The following is a 13,059-nucleotide window of genomic DNA, read 5'->3' as shown; positions in this document are numbered from 1 at the left end:
CTTACAATTAAAGTTTTTTTTTTTTTTTTTTTTTTTTTTTTTTATATGGAGTCTTGCTTTTGTCACCAGGGCTGGAGTGCAATGACACAATCTAGGCTCACTGCAACCTCTGATTCCCAGGTTCAAATGATTCTCCTGCCTTAGCCTCCTGAGTAGCTGGGATTACAGGCACCTGCCACCACACCCGGCTAATTTTTGTATTTTTAGTAGAGATGGAGTTTCACCATGTTGGCCAGGCTGGTCTCGAACTCCTGACCTCTGGTGATCCTCCTGCCTTGGCCTCCCAAAGTGTTGGGATTACAAGTGTAAGCCACTGCACCCGGTCACAATTCAAGTCTTATCTCCAACTGGAATGAGAAGCCTTTTCCTCATTTTAAACGAATTTTCTCTAGAAGGCAAAGCTCCTTTAGAGGGAGCGGGTTTGTATTTTTCAATGATCTTGAAGTGGTAACCCATGGCTAGGTTCCTGTGGTTGGAACCCAGCGCTGGCACTGTTCTTTTGCCAAAAGCATTCTAGACATGGTCATTAGCTCACTGGGGACCCAGGGAGAGAAAGTAAATAAGAAAATTGTCTTGCAAATGCGTATTGTGTTTTGTAATTTGGAAGCCCGCCCTGCTGATATTCAAACCACACACACAGCCGCGTGCTGTTACCTGAGTAACAGTCCTTGAGTTGGCATTTTAGGATCAAACGGGGTTCAGAGGAAAAATTTTATTCTTTCCTGGGCCTTTGCCATCTTGCTGGGGGATGTCTTCCTCTTTTTGATGCTAAAAGAGGACTTACAGTCTCCTGGGAAGATGAAGCCTGATAAATCAGTTGTTATTGCCCTGGGCTTTTCATCTAAAGCAAAGGGAGAGCGAGGTAATTGTCTGAATAATTTGGGCAAAACAATCAACCATTCTCAATGCATCACAAAGTTTGGAGTTATCCAAATAATAGCACGGTACATGGCATCTGCGTAGCACATTTCAGTTTCTAGGAAAGGCACACCGCTTCTTTTTGGGGGACACTTTGCAAGGACTAAATCAGCATTCTCCATTGTCCCAGTGCCCCTCCCTGGGAGTGGCATGCAGAAGGAACCTTATGATGGTAACAACAGGGAGTGTTGTCTGAGCTGTTGCATGTTCCAGGCACCGTGCTAAGCAGCCTAAGTAGATCTCATTTAGATGTCGTCACAAGCCTGTTACCATCTCCACTCAGCAGATGTTGAATATGAGGCCTGCAAATCTTTAAGGAACTTGGGTGAGGCTCACAGCTGGTAAGTTGCAGAGTTGAGTCAAGCCTACTCAGTCTGACTGCAGAGCCTGTCCTTTCAAACATGAAACCTCTAAGCAGGATTATACCATGAGGATCCAGAAACCCAGAGAAACTGTGATCAGATCAGTTTCCTTAGCAGAAGAAGTAAGATAACGAAAAGCACCACTAAGTAGCTGGATGATACAAAGCAAGAAACATCCCTGCTCTGGGCCTCAGATTCCTCTGGACTAAATAAAGGGACTGGCCTGAGTAATTTGTAAAGTCTATTTCAGGTCTCGCTGTCCGTGATTTTTAAAGTAGTCTGGGTCTGTGATCTCAATATACTCATTTCCTGAGCTCTGATTGAAGCTGAGACCAGCACTGTTTGAACCCTGGTGTACTAACAAGGAGGGAAGCACTAATAGGGTAGGCTGAGCCTTTAAATCTCAGTGTCCTCAGTAGCACAGGGTTATATCTTTTGTGCTAACATAATTATCTCAGGTTTTGGAGTTGGTGTTTGTGTGTTTAATAGTCACCCAAAACCCAGGCCTATGGGGTAGCTCCCATCTCTAATGTCTTATGTCGTTCTGCCAGAGGAAAAGAAAGTTCTAGGAGGTATTAAACTGGAAATTAAATGTGCTGGCCCAGAAAATGACAAGAGTCACGATCTCTCCTAACTTCTTAACCAGAACTAGATCCATGGGCCTATCCAACCAGAGGGAGTGAGGAGATACAAAACCTACATATGCCCCAAACATGGAAAACTGGGAATTTTTGGAGGACAGCATTAATGACCACCTAAAATAGGAATGCTGCAATGTTGTATAAGGATCCTACACTATCGGATCCTACAAAAGGCAGAGCTGCTCACGTTCCACTGTGTTCAGAGAGACAGAATGGACAAGAGAATGCTTCATTTTCAACAAGATCCTGGAAACCAGGCTGGGGACAGGGCACTGGGTTAAGGAGAGGCCACTCAGGGTCAGATTTTCTCTAGGGTTTACCTTGATCACATTCCTTTCTTTAATATTTCTTGTAACCCACTAATTCAGATAGCTAAAAAAGTTACCATGAGCTAAAGTCAACATCAATTAAAAATCCCATATATATTTCATGGCAAAACACATGGTCTTCAAACATGTGTGATTTTCATCGGACCTCCTCATCTGTTTGCCATTTAAGGTTCAGGCCATTTTCCATATTTCTATCAAATGCTGGCTGCTACAGATGAAAGCCTGGCAAATTACTGTGCAAAAGAAACTTTCTGAAGTTATAAATAATCAAATGCCTGTGGGGCGTTGACTTCATACACAATAATACACAGTAATGATCAGAGCTCAGAGGGAAAATGAAGCTAAATGATGGCCTTACTAGTAAGGAGAAGGTTGTGGCTTTGCTTAGAGTAACATGAGTTCCATCCTCCCGGCTTCTCATCCTCTGGCACAAATGGGACAGGTGGAGCTGTGAAGAGAGTTGGTGAAGTAGCTGAACACAGGCAGGGACAGTGGTGTGCTGGTAAATGTTTAATAATTGGCTCTCTGGGGAAAAAAGCCCAGATGTGTAGCGTTTGCAATTTTCCTGGTGTAAATACCCCCACCATGGCTGATTTCACGGTACCGACATGATGTCACCGAACATGGATTTGGAAAGAGATATATACAGTCAACTCTTGCAAACCAGTGCCGCCTGGCTCCTCCACATCACTAAGCAGGGAAATTGGGATGGTCGTCTGTCTTTTGTCCCCTACCCTCCTCTAGTCCCAGAATAGGGTGTCTGGAACTTAGATGGCAGGAACTGTTCAGAGGAAGGCAACTGTTCAGATGGCAGGAGGAAGGAAGATGTCATGGAGAGGAAGATTGGCAGCTCACATATTATATTGATTTCCAAGGGCTGTGGCAACAAATTACCACAAAAAGTGGCTTAGAACAACAGAAATTTATTCTCTCGTGGTTCTGGAATTCGGAAATCAGGGCTCACCATATTGGCAGGGCTGGTTCCACCTGGAGTCTTTATGGGAGAGACTGTCCCATGCCTTTCTCCCAAATTCTGGTGATTTTTAGAAATCCTTGTCATTCCTCAGCTTGCAGACACGTCATTCCAATGTGATCATCTTCTCTGTGTGTCTGTGTCCTCTCTTCTTACAAGAATACCATTTCATCTTGAGATCCTTAACTAACTACATCTGCTAAGACTCTATTTCCAAATAAGGCCACATTCTGAGGTTTCAGGAGGACATGAATGTTGGGGAGACTCAATTCCATTCACTACGCATGCTCACACACAGTACAGAAAGAGGGGTGGGCAGGACCAGTGCGGGCTGCCTGACTGTAACATCCTCCTGACTTTCCTGAACCTCCCTAGGCTGTGATCTATTTCCTGATTTAGGATCATGGGTTGGCAGGGGAAGTGGTCTGTGATGAGTGGGTTGCTTTTCCACTTAGTCACGCTCCTCACCCCCAAACCTAGGTGGGTGCGGAGCGGAGTGACCCTGCCCTAGTTCTCTTTTAAAGCTGTGTTTGGGCAGTTGTCTACTTATATCATCTTCTAACTCCTTTGAAGACAATTTGGGCAAAAATAAACACAAACCTCTAGGAGAGTTCTGTTCTTTAATTAGTTTCATGTACCCTACCTGTAAAATAGGCCATTAATCGATACTGAAAGAGTGAATGGACAAATGAACACAGTCAAGGGCCTCTTGGGTTGATTAGAATGGGCCTTCTCTGGAAGAAAACATATGAGCTTTCAAGTTCAAAAATATTTTTTCAATCTGAAAGACTTATTCCGGCCCATTAGGTCAGTGGAAGACAGTGACTGAAGATCAAGTGTCAAAGGCCCCCGGGGGGGACATTAAGTAAGGCCTTCCTTGGCCCTGTAATAGGAGCTGCTGCCAGTGGAGCCATGCACCGCTCCTCCCTGGGGCCCTGATGAGAAAGCCAGCTTGGCTGGGCCTCTAAGGGCAAGGAGAGGTCACTGAGACTCCGGTGGCAACTTTAAACTACATCGTGTGGATCCTTTCAGTTCGGTGCAGGAAGCTCTTCTCTCAGCCTGGAATGCAGAGGAAGGGATTGAGGGTGTGGGGGTCAGGTTTCCAGGAAAGAATTTAGCTTCAGTGTTTCCTTGATTGAGGCAAGCTCATACCTGGGGAAGCACCATGGCCTAGGGAATCTGTTGTACCAGTGAGATTTTCACATTTCAGGCCCAAGTTCCTTGTTTCCACCAACTGTGTTTGAGATTAATTGGATTTACGTGCCATAGTTTAAGAGTCCGTGGCTTAAGAGTCCGTAACAAACCCCTTTCCCCCCTGTTGCAGCTCCTCCTCTCCTCCCACTAGGTTGCTCTCACTCCTGGGTTTCAGGTATGCAGTCATTTGGCTGGCCTGTGATCACATGAAACAATGACCACATAAAACACACCTCCATTTGGAGATAAGCACTGATGCATGCCCTGCAGCTGAGATTAAAATCTGTCCCATAAATCTCTCCACAATGCTGTGTATTCTGCTCACAATGATGAGGAGTGAGCTAGTAAATAAATGACTGAACAAAAAAAATTTCTCCCAAAGTACCTTGTGATTAAGAGGTTTGTTTCCATATTGCTAGAAACTACAGGAGGGGGGCAAGCTTTGTCACTGATGTGAGTTCTTCCTATGGCATTGCATGGAGGGTTCAATTTCATTCATCACACATTTTTTAAGAGCCACTATGTGTATAACCAGGGGTATAACAAGGACATAACTGAAGATATACATAGTTTTAACTGGGAGTTCATGGATACAATTAACAAGATAATGGAATTTGAAAACATATTAATTTGAGATCTAGTTATAAAAAATTCTGCATGTGTGTATTCGTGTGCTTTGGAGTTTAATTGTACCATTGTATAGAGATATTTGATAGGATTTTTGACATACAGTGGAATATTTTAAGTCCCTAAGTTTCAAAATAAATAGTGGAATAAACCAATCATCTCCATGCTTTTTTATGACTTTATCATGATGATAGATTTTCTAGAAAAGGATTTGAGGATTCACCGTGTTCCTTGGTCTGTTAGTAAACCAGGATAAATCTGAACCTTGGTGCTGCCATTTTCCCACAACTGAGGTAACAAGGGGTGTGCATATATATGTGTGTCCATTATGTGCACATGACTGGGTATGGTTGTGTGGATATTAAGGCTAGGAGGCACAGGGATTGCTGAGGAAAATGAAATTCAATAAGAATACATTCCGAGGTCTCAGATCAACCATTTTTAGCCTTGGAAATCCCTAGCTGCAAGTGAACCCAGAGTTGACAAGTCACTACATTTGTAGAATTTAGATCACCGAGGTGCTTCCATATGCAGAGAAGATGCCCCTTTTGCCACGGTGGCTAAACCTTGAGGTTGCAACCTTAGGCTAGGGGGAAGACATGCTGAATAAAAGGAAAGTCCTGCCTCTCTGGGCCAAGTAAGAGTGGGAAGAAGAATGGGGATGAGCAGAGGAGAAAAGCAGACTTAAGCATCTTTGTTCCTCTCGGCCCCTTGGGTCTTTGTCATTTGTACCCAGATAAACATGGGGAAGAAGAGCATTGGGCTATCGGGCTGGGAGATGTGCTTTATTGAGTGATTTTGTGTGTGTGTGTGTGTGTGTGTGTGCGCGCGTGTGTGTGCACTTGTGAGAGAGAGAAGAGTGAAGACATCCAAGTCTCAGACCTCCATCATGGCTGGGGAGGCGTGGCGAAGAAGAGACCAGGCAACAGAAGGATGGATTGAAAAGCTAGTAGGCTATGCTCCTGGCTACCATGGTCTAGTGGTGACTTGCAAGGAATTCAGCAGGGCCCATCTACCTGGTGAGGGGATGAGGAAAGGCTGAGGCAGCCTATGGACTTGTAGGAGGCCTGTGGTCAGAGTGAAGAGGCTGCAGGTACAGGGCCTTGGAGATGGAAGCAAGTGCCAGGGATCATGCACTGCCATGGTGAGTGCCAGCACACTGACCTCAAATGACAGTGCCCCTTCACTCCCTGCCCTACCCAAAAAGGAAGCACACCATGAGTCTTGATCATCTTCATTGTCACTACTGTAGGGAGCATATCTGTTCCAGGCGATATGCAGCTGGGACTAGGGGATATCCAGAGAAACGTCTCCCCTGCTGGCCAGAGGGTAAAAGAACCCTTCATATATCAAGATGGCATTTTAGAGAACAGAAGGGGAGGTGAAATCCGAGAGACCAAAATGCATCTACATACCTGGACTCACTTGAAAGGGAATGACTTTTGATAGGGAATTCAGTTTTGAAAAGACTGAGTTTCTAAGGGGACATTTGCCATGGGACAGGCCTGAAATACTATTATTGGCGAGTCAGAGTGTTCCCAGCCACCCAGCTAATATGGGCCCTCTGAGGAAGAGCAGAGCCTTTCGGGGGAATAAAGAAACTTTATTTTCCCTACACAACGGACTGTGCTGTGAGTAACGAGCCAGCCCTGATACAGATGGATAAAAATAAAGTCGGGAATTTTCAAGTACTTTCATCTTAAGTAAACAACCTTAAAATAGTCATGAAGGCTTTTGAAACTTTTCAGTGGTCTTTTAAGTCTTTCATAAAAATACTCTGGGAACAAGAAGCCCTGTTGTGCTATCTCTCTGGCATTCCACAAGGAGAGAATAAAAGACCCTGAGAATGCCTATGGCACAAGTGTCTCCATGGAACCCAGCAGGCTAAGCCGACTTGGGAGTGTTGGCACCATCTGGGGACACCAACCCAAATACTGATGAGAAAAAAGGCCCTGAAGGATTCAGCCTGCAGGGACCATTTCCCAATGGAAGGGGAAGTCCCTGGAATTCCATGCTTCTGTGGACAGGAAAATTGCTTTTCTTGGGGATGCTTTCTGAATAAGGGAGATAGATATCGTGTGACTGGGACAGTTCTGGTGCAGATTGTTTTGGACACAGGGGAATGGCCTAGGTGACCTTCTAGGGGTCTCCTACCTAATCTGCGATTCTGTAAGTAATGAGTTGACAGAAAATTGCATTCTGTCTTTGGTTGGCCATCTGCTGTTTCCCTAATGCTGGCTGATAAAGGCATGGTGATGTGGGGAGAAGGTGAGCTGTAATTAATTATCTATGGCATTGATGAATTTCTTGTAGGATATTCCCCTGCGAATCCAGCAGTATAGCTGCATTCCTCCCCCCTCCCAGTGTTAATGGTCTATTTATGGACTTGGCTCCATAATTAAATGTTTCATTTGCAAGAAAATGGTTCCTAGGAAAATCCAAGCTCTCTTTATGTGCCTGGAATGGGCTCTTGCAGACATTACATAAGAGATTTGTCCGTGTTGGCCTGCTGCTCTTAGCTTTCTGGATAATCTAATGAATTATGTTTCCAGTGTATGTAAATTACTAAACGTAATTTTCTTCAATATGCCTGCTGAATAAAACCAAATGTATTGTGGGCATACTTTTAATTATTTTTATGCTATAAAAATGGAAGAAATCAGAAGTACAGAAACAGTGTTCTAAAAAACCCCTCTAGTTTTCTTTTGGGCAACAGTTTAATCAGATTAAAACCATAATTGTTTTTCAACTCTTGCCTCACACTTGTTTTGGCCATCACTTTTGTCAGCATGTGGCTATGCCCCACGAAGGCATTTAATGTCAATACCAAGTGTTTGCCTTACTAGAAAACAGCACATATTAGATGTCTGGGTTCAAGGCAAGGCACCATTGGGAAAGCTCAAGACTCACTTCTGAGCTTTGTTTTCTGTTCTTACAATTGGTCCCTGGCAATTCCTGACCCATTTTCTTCTGAGTCAAGAAGGTGGTAGCTAGGTAGACAAGGCTGTAAAGCAGAACTGGCAAGGAGCAAAGGTGAGAGGCCTGTGCTTATCTCTAGGTGTTGCAATGTGAAAAGAATAAAAACCAGCCACTTTGATTACCTAGCTAGAGATCTGGAGGCCAGACTCAGTTTAAGATAAAGATAAAAGGGAATTTGGATATCTAGCTATTCAAGCCCCTTGGACTATTATCTGAAATATGTTTACCCAATGGTTTCTATCACACAGTGACATGGTGGTAGGGGATGGAGTCTAGAATCAAAGCATTGGCTCTAAGTTCTGTTCTAGTATTTTGGGTGAATCACCTTGGGCAAGACCTTACTTCTCAAAGCCTCGATTTTCTCATCCATCAAGTAGGACGCATACTAATGCTGCTTGATTGAGATGTCATGAAGAGCAAATGAAATGGTGCATAGGAATGTGATTTATAAATGCTAAAGGGTGGCGTAAATGGACTTTTTTGTTATCATTACATCCTTCTCCTGCCCCATAAGCTGCAATGACTGGCAAATCATGCGTTGATTTTTTATGGCTGATGGGGAGGAAAAAAAATATTTTCTGAGTTAATCCAGTTGCCCTAGGAGAGCAGCAGAATTCCTTAGGGTAGGAAAACTTCTCTTTTCTTTGGGAATACACAGTAAAGGGATATTTGGATTCCATAAAGCAGGCCTTTTGGGTCAGTCTAGATCAGTGCTTCTCCAAGGATCCATGTGAAGAATTAGCTTTTAAAACTCTATTCTTTCCTGGACTGGTACTTTTGTAAAATATCATGAAATATATTATTAAAAACATGAAATAAAAAAGACATATAAAGCACAAGTCTCATTTTTATTTTATGATTAGATTCAGCAGACATAAAAATTACTGTGTCAAGTTGCCATAAAACCTTAACATCTGTACTTACCTCGTCGTGCACTGGCAACCAAAGTGCATGGCCTGGCACCGCACTCTGCAGTCCATTTTAAGGAATGCAGTTGTAGGTGGAGGAGATTTCCAACAAAAAGAGAACAAATGTGATTTCTGTACTATAATAACAGGCGTTCTGAGATTTTGGCAGATGGGCTGATAAACGGATGCAAACTCAGAAGAAGGGATAAGGGCAAAGGGCCTATTTTGAGAGGGTTGGAGTCGGGGGGTCCAGGAAAAATGACAACAGCTGGCCAAAGTTAAAGAGAAGGACAGTAGTACATAGTCCTGTGTGCTGGGAACAATGTCCAGTGGTCCAGTGACAGTTTTAACTTGTGTTCTTTGGTAGGCTGTACTCATTCCTGAACCTTCAGTAAAATTTGTTACACACAATGTCTGCCTGTTCGTGATGCTTGGGGATCGAGGGAGGGTCCGTGTCTACACCTGGAGGGAGAGCAGAGAGCAGGAGAGCAGCCGCTGCAGTCTCAGTGGTAAAGGGGGATCAGAGTCGAGCCCAGCAGAGGAATTCAGAGCCAGAGCTGTCTGGGAGGAAGTAAGCCTTCTCCTGAGTGTCTGCAGATATGTTGAGGTGAGCACTGGATTTTCCATATTACATGGGAAGGAAATATTTGTGCCTAATTGCTATTAAGAGGAAAAGGGACCCTGGAAGTTTCAAGGATACGAAACACTCAGGTCCCACCACAGTCTCAGATGGAGGAAACCTTTGTCCATATTTTGCCACCGCATCTCCTGCTCATTCAACGTGGAGCCCTTTCTCCTTAAGGAAGGAAGGTTTCATCTGGGTCTGTACAGATGAATCAGAAGTTGGGTTGAGAAATGTGTTCTGCCTATTTCTTAGTGCCAGTTTTATGTTTTCAATAATTATCATTACATTTATTAAGAATTTGTTGTGCTAGGCTTAGCCCGTTGCATGAGTCATCTCAAATCCTTATGGTAGTTCTGCAGTTGTATAGATCTTTAATATCTTAGATTTACTATTACTATCTCCTATTACCTTGACCAGATTATTTTATCTATCCGAGTCTCAGTTTTCTCATCTATAAAATAGACATATAAAGAGATACAACCTCACGATGTTATTGTAAGAATTAAACAATATCTTCAAAGCACACTGCCTGATGCACAACAAAAATAGTAATAATAACAATAGCGATGATAATATTAACAATAACTAACACTGGAGAGTGCATGCTATGGGCTAAGCACTAATTAAAGGACTTTACTTTTGTTATCTCATTTAATGCTCACAGTAAGCCTATAAGCTAGGTACCATTGTCATCCTCACTTTACAGATAAGGGATCTGAGGCTCAGAGACACTAAAGCGCTTGCTCGTGTCACAGGGTCAGTATGCGATGCAGCCAGGTTACAACCCAGGCTGTTTAACTCCCGAGCACTCACTCTTAATTATGATACTACACTTGCCACTCAAGAAATAGTTTATTATTATTGCTATTGTTACTATTACAGATGAATACATTGAGTCCCAGGTAGGTGAATTACTTGCCCAAGCCAACACAGCCATGTCTCAGAGCTGAGATTGAAAGCCTCTGGCTTTCTGTGGCCCCCGTTGGTTGTGGGGCTGGGTCCTGGGAATTTGAATGGATTAAATGGCCTCAGTCTGTTTAGGATGACCACACCAAGAGCCGTGCCCTCTGCATGGTGGATGAGGATGGAGGCAAGCAGGGTTTGTGCCCTCTGATGTCCCCTGGAGGAGCCCAGGTCTCTGCAGTGAGTCTGAGTTATGAGGTTGGACAGCAGACTTGTTGGAGCCCAGAACCCATCCACAACCAGTCTTGATTTACATGGGAATGTTTCCTCACTGTTGGCATTTGGAAAGGGAAATAGCAAATTTTGGGTGTTTGCTTATTTCCGTCAGTACTTTCAGCTAGGAGGGGGGTGAAGGCTGATTAATTATACAGCAGCTCATTAAAACATAATATCCCTTTGAAGCCCAAAGCAGCAAGTGGAGAGCTGTTTTGCAACGTTGGTAGGACATTGGGTGTTCTCCAACTCATCCGTTTGATGCAGCTGGATAATATGGCTACCCTACAGTTGTACCTTTCAGCACAGTTGAGGCAAACTTGGAGCTGGGCTTGTGGGATTGTGGTGTAAGGAGGACTCTGGGAACACATGGCTACTAAAGAATCCCGCAGAAGGGACTCCCAGGCTGAGGCTGAGCTTAGCCCATATCCTGTCCCCAGGCTCCTGATGGGGCCCCCACTGGGCAACTGCTACCTTCTGCAGTGAGCCAAACCACCCCAGGGAGGCTGGGGGCCACAGCTGGCTGAGAATGCTTGTGGCCATCAGTGTCTCCACCTCAGGAAGATACCATAGGCCAAGGAAAACACTTGGTAAACTTAGCCTGTGCAGCTCTCAGTAACTCATTTAGGATTTAATGTTTCTTTTTAAACAGAGCACAGAAGGCTTGGAAAGCAAGCTCAGTTACTCCTGAGAGGATAGCGTAATTCCATGTCTTATTCATCTTTGCTTTTGGCACCTAGAAGGTGCTCAATAAATGCCTGTTCAATTTCAATCATCTTCTGTGGTTTTTTTTCTAAAAGTATGGAAATCCCCCAACCATCATTTATTAGATTGCTTGGAGTTTGGCTGCGGCCAAGTGTTGAAACAGTGGGTTGCTTAAGACTGATTATTCCCGATTAAACAAATAGTCAGTGAACATTTATTGGTCAGGCATTGAGCTGGATGCTGTGGTAGAAGAAAGACTTGCCAATTGAATTGTTAAAACACAGAACCGGAGCTGCCACAACAGGAATATGGGTAGGTCAGCTGCAGTGAGAAGACAGAAGAATGGAATAAGTTAGATTAAGAGATCAGGAGAGACTTCATAGAGAGAAGCCCTGTGAGAAGAGCTTCGGAGGATGAATAAGAGTGTGAAAGATGTTGGGTCAAAATAAGAGGTTTTAGCTGGAGTGAATGGCATGAGCAAAGGTCTTAAGGCATGAAGCTGCCCTGGCAGATACTCCGTGTGGCTGAGCTTCTGGTATAAAAGTATAATTAAAAAAAAGTTTAAAAATAAATCATACAAGTGTATGGTGAATGCATGTCAAAGATTTTCTTAAAAATTCATTAGTCATAAACTGGTTCAAAGAAGAGCTTGAAAGACCAAAGCGTATCTAATCAATAAAAGAAGGAATACTGAAAGAAGACAACACAGTTAGATACGAATCTGGTTAATGCTCTATAGAGCAAGAAAGCCATAACCTGTGGAACTATCATTTCTACAGGGTAGAATTCATTTGCAATCTTACTGGACAAAAAAAAAAATCACTTGTAACTTGCCGATTTTATAGCTGTTAACATCCAGTTTTATAGAATCTGGGCCTGAATCAATGGTAAATAGTAAGTCAAACAAGTTACATTTTTCTAGAGCATTCAATCATCCCAGAGCAGGCCTTTTTTTTTTTTTCTTCACCATTCTAGGATGACTTTGAAAATATATGCAGTAATCTTCTTCCTAATGTTTATTATTTGGATAATTTTGCTAAAAGGAAAATGTTTTGGTCAGATTTGGAGGACATCATGTTGGAATTAGGCTGATTCTGTCTGTTTTAGCAGGTGCTATGATCTGTACCAAGATCTGGGAAGATGGTGGGAAAAACGGAGTGGAGAGAGGAGAGAATAGTGAAAGAAAACCTAGGTAAAAGGTTATGGTAATAATAATTCAGGTAGAGATGACAAAAACTTCAATTTCATGGTGGCAGTGGGTTTAGGAAGGAAGAGGCTGATATGAGATGCCATGGGAAGATGAAGTGATTTCATGGGAGTTGGGAGGAAGAGGCCCACAAATATTTACTAGGCATCCACCAGGAGTCACATCCTATGATAAACACCAGCAATTCAAAGAAGAGTAAGGTATTACTATTGTCCCCCCAGGAGCTTACAGACACATACAAATTATCATCAATTTCATGAGGAAAGGCCAGTGATAGAGATATGCATAGAGTGAATGGGGCCAAGGTTGGATCAGGGGAGGATTCCCAGAGAGGTCTTTAAGGGCCAACAGGTGTTACTAGGCCAAGAAAGAAGTTAGAGGAAGATGCACCAGCACTGGCTGCACATTGAAATCA

The sequence above is a fragment of the Papio anubis genome, chromosome 14, assembly GCF_008728515.1.
Source record: "Papio anubis isolate 15944 chromosome 14, Panubis1.0, whole genome shotgun sequence".
NCBI classification, from domain to species: domain Eukaryota; kingdom Metazoa; phylum Chordata; class Mammalia; order Primates; family Cercopithecidae; genus Papio; species Papio anubis.
The sequence above is the reverse complement of the archived record's forward strand: the minus strand, read 5'-3'. Positions refer to the sequence as shown.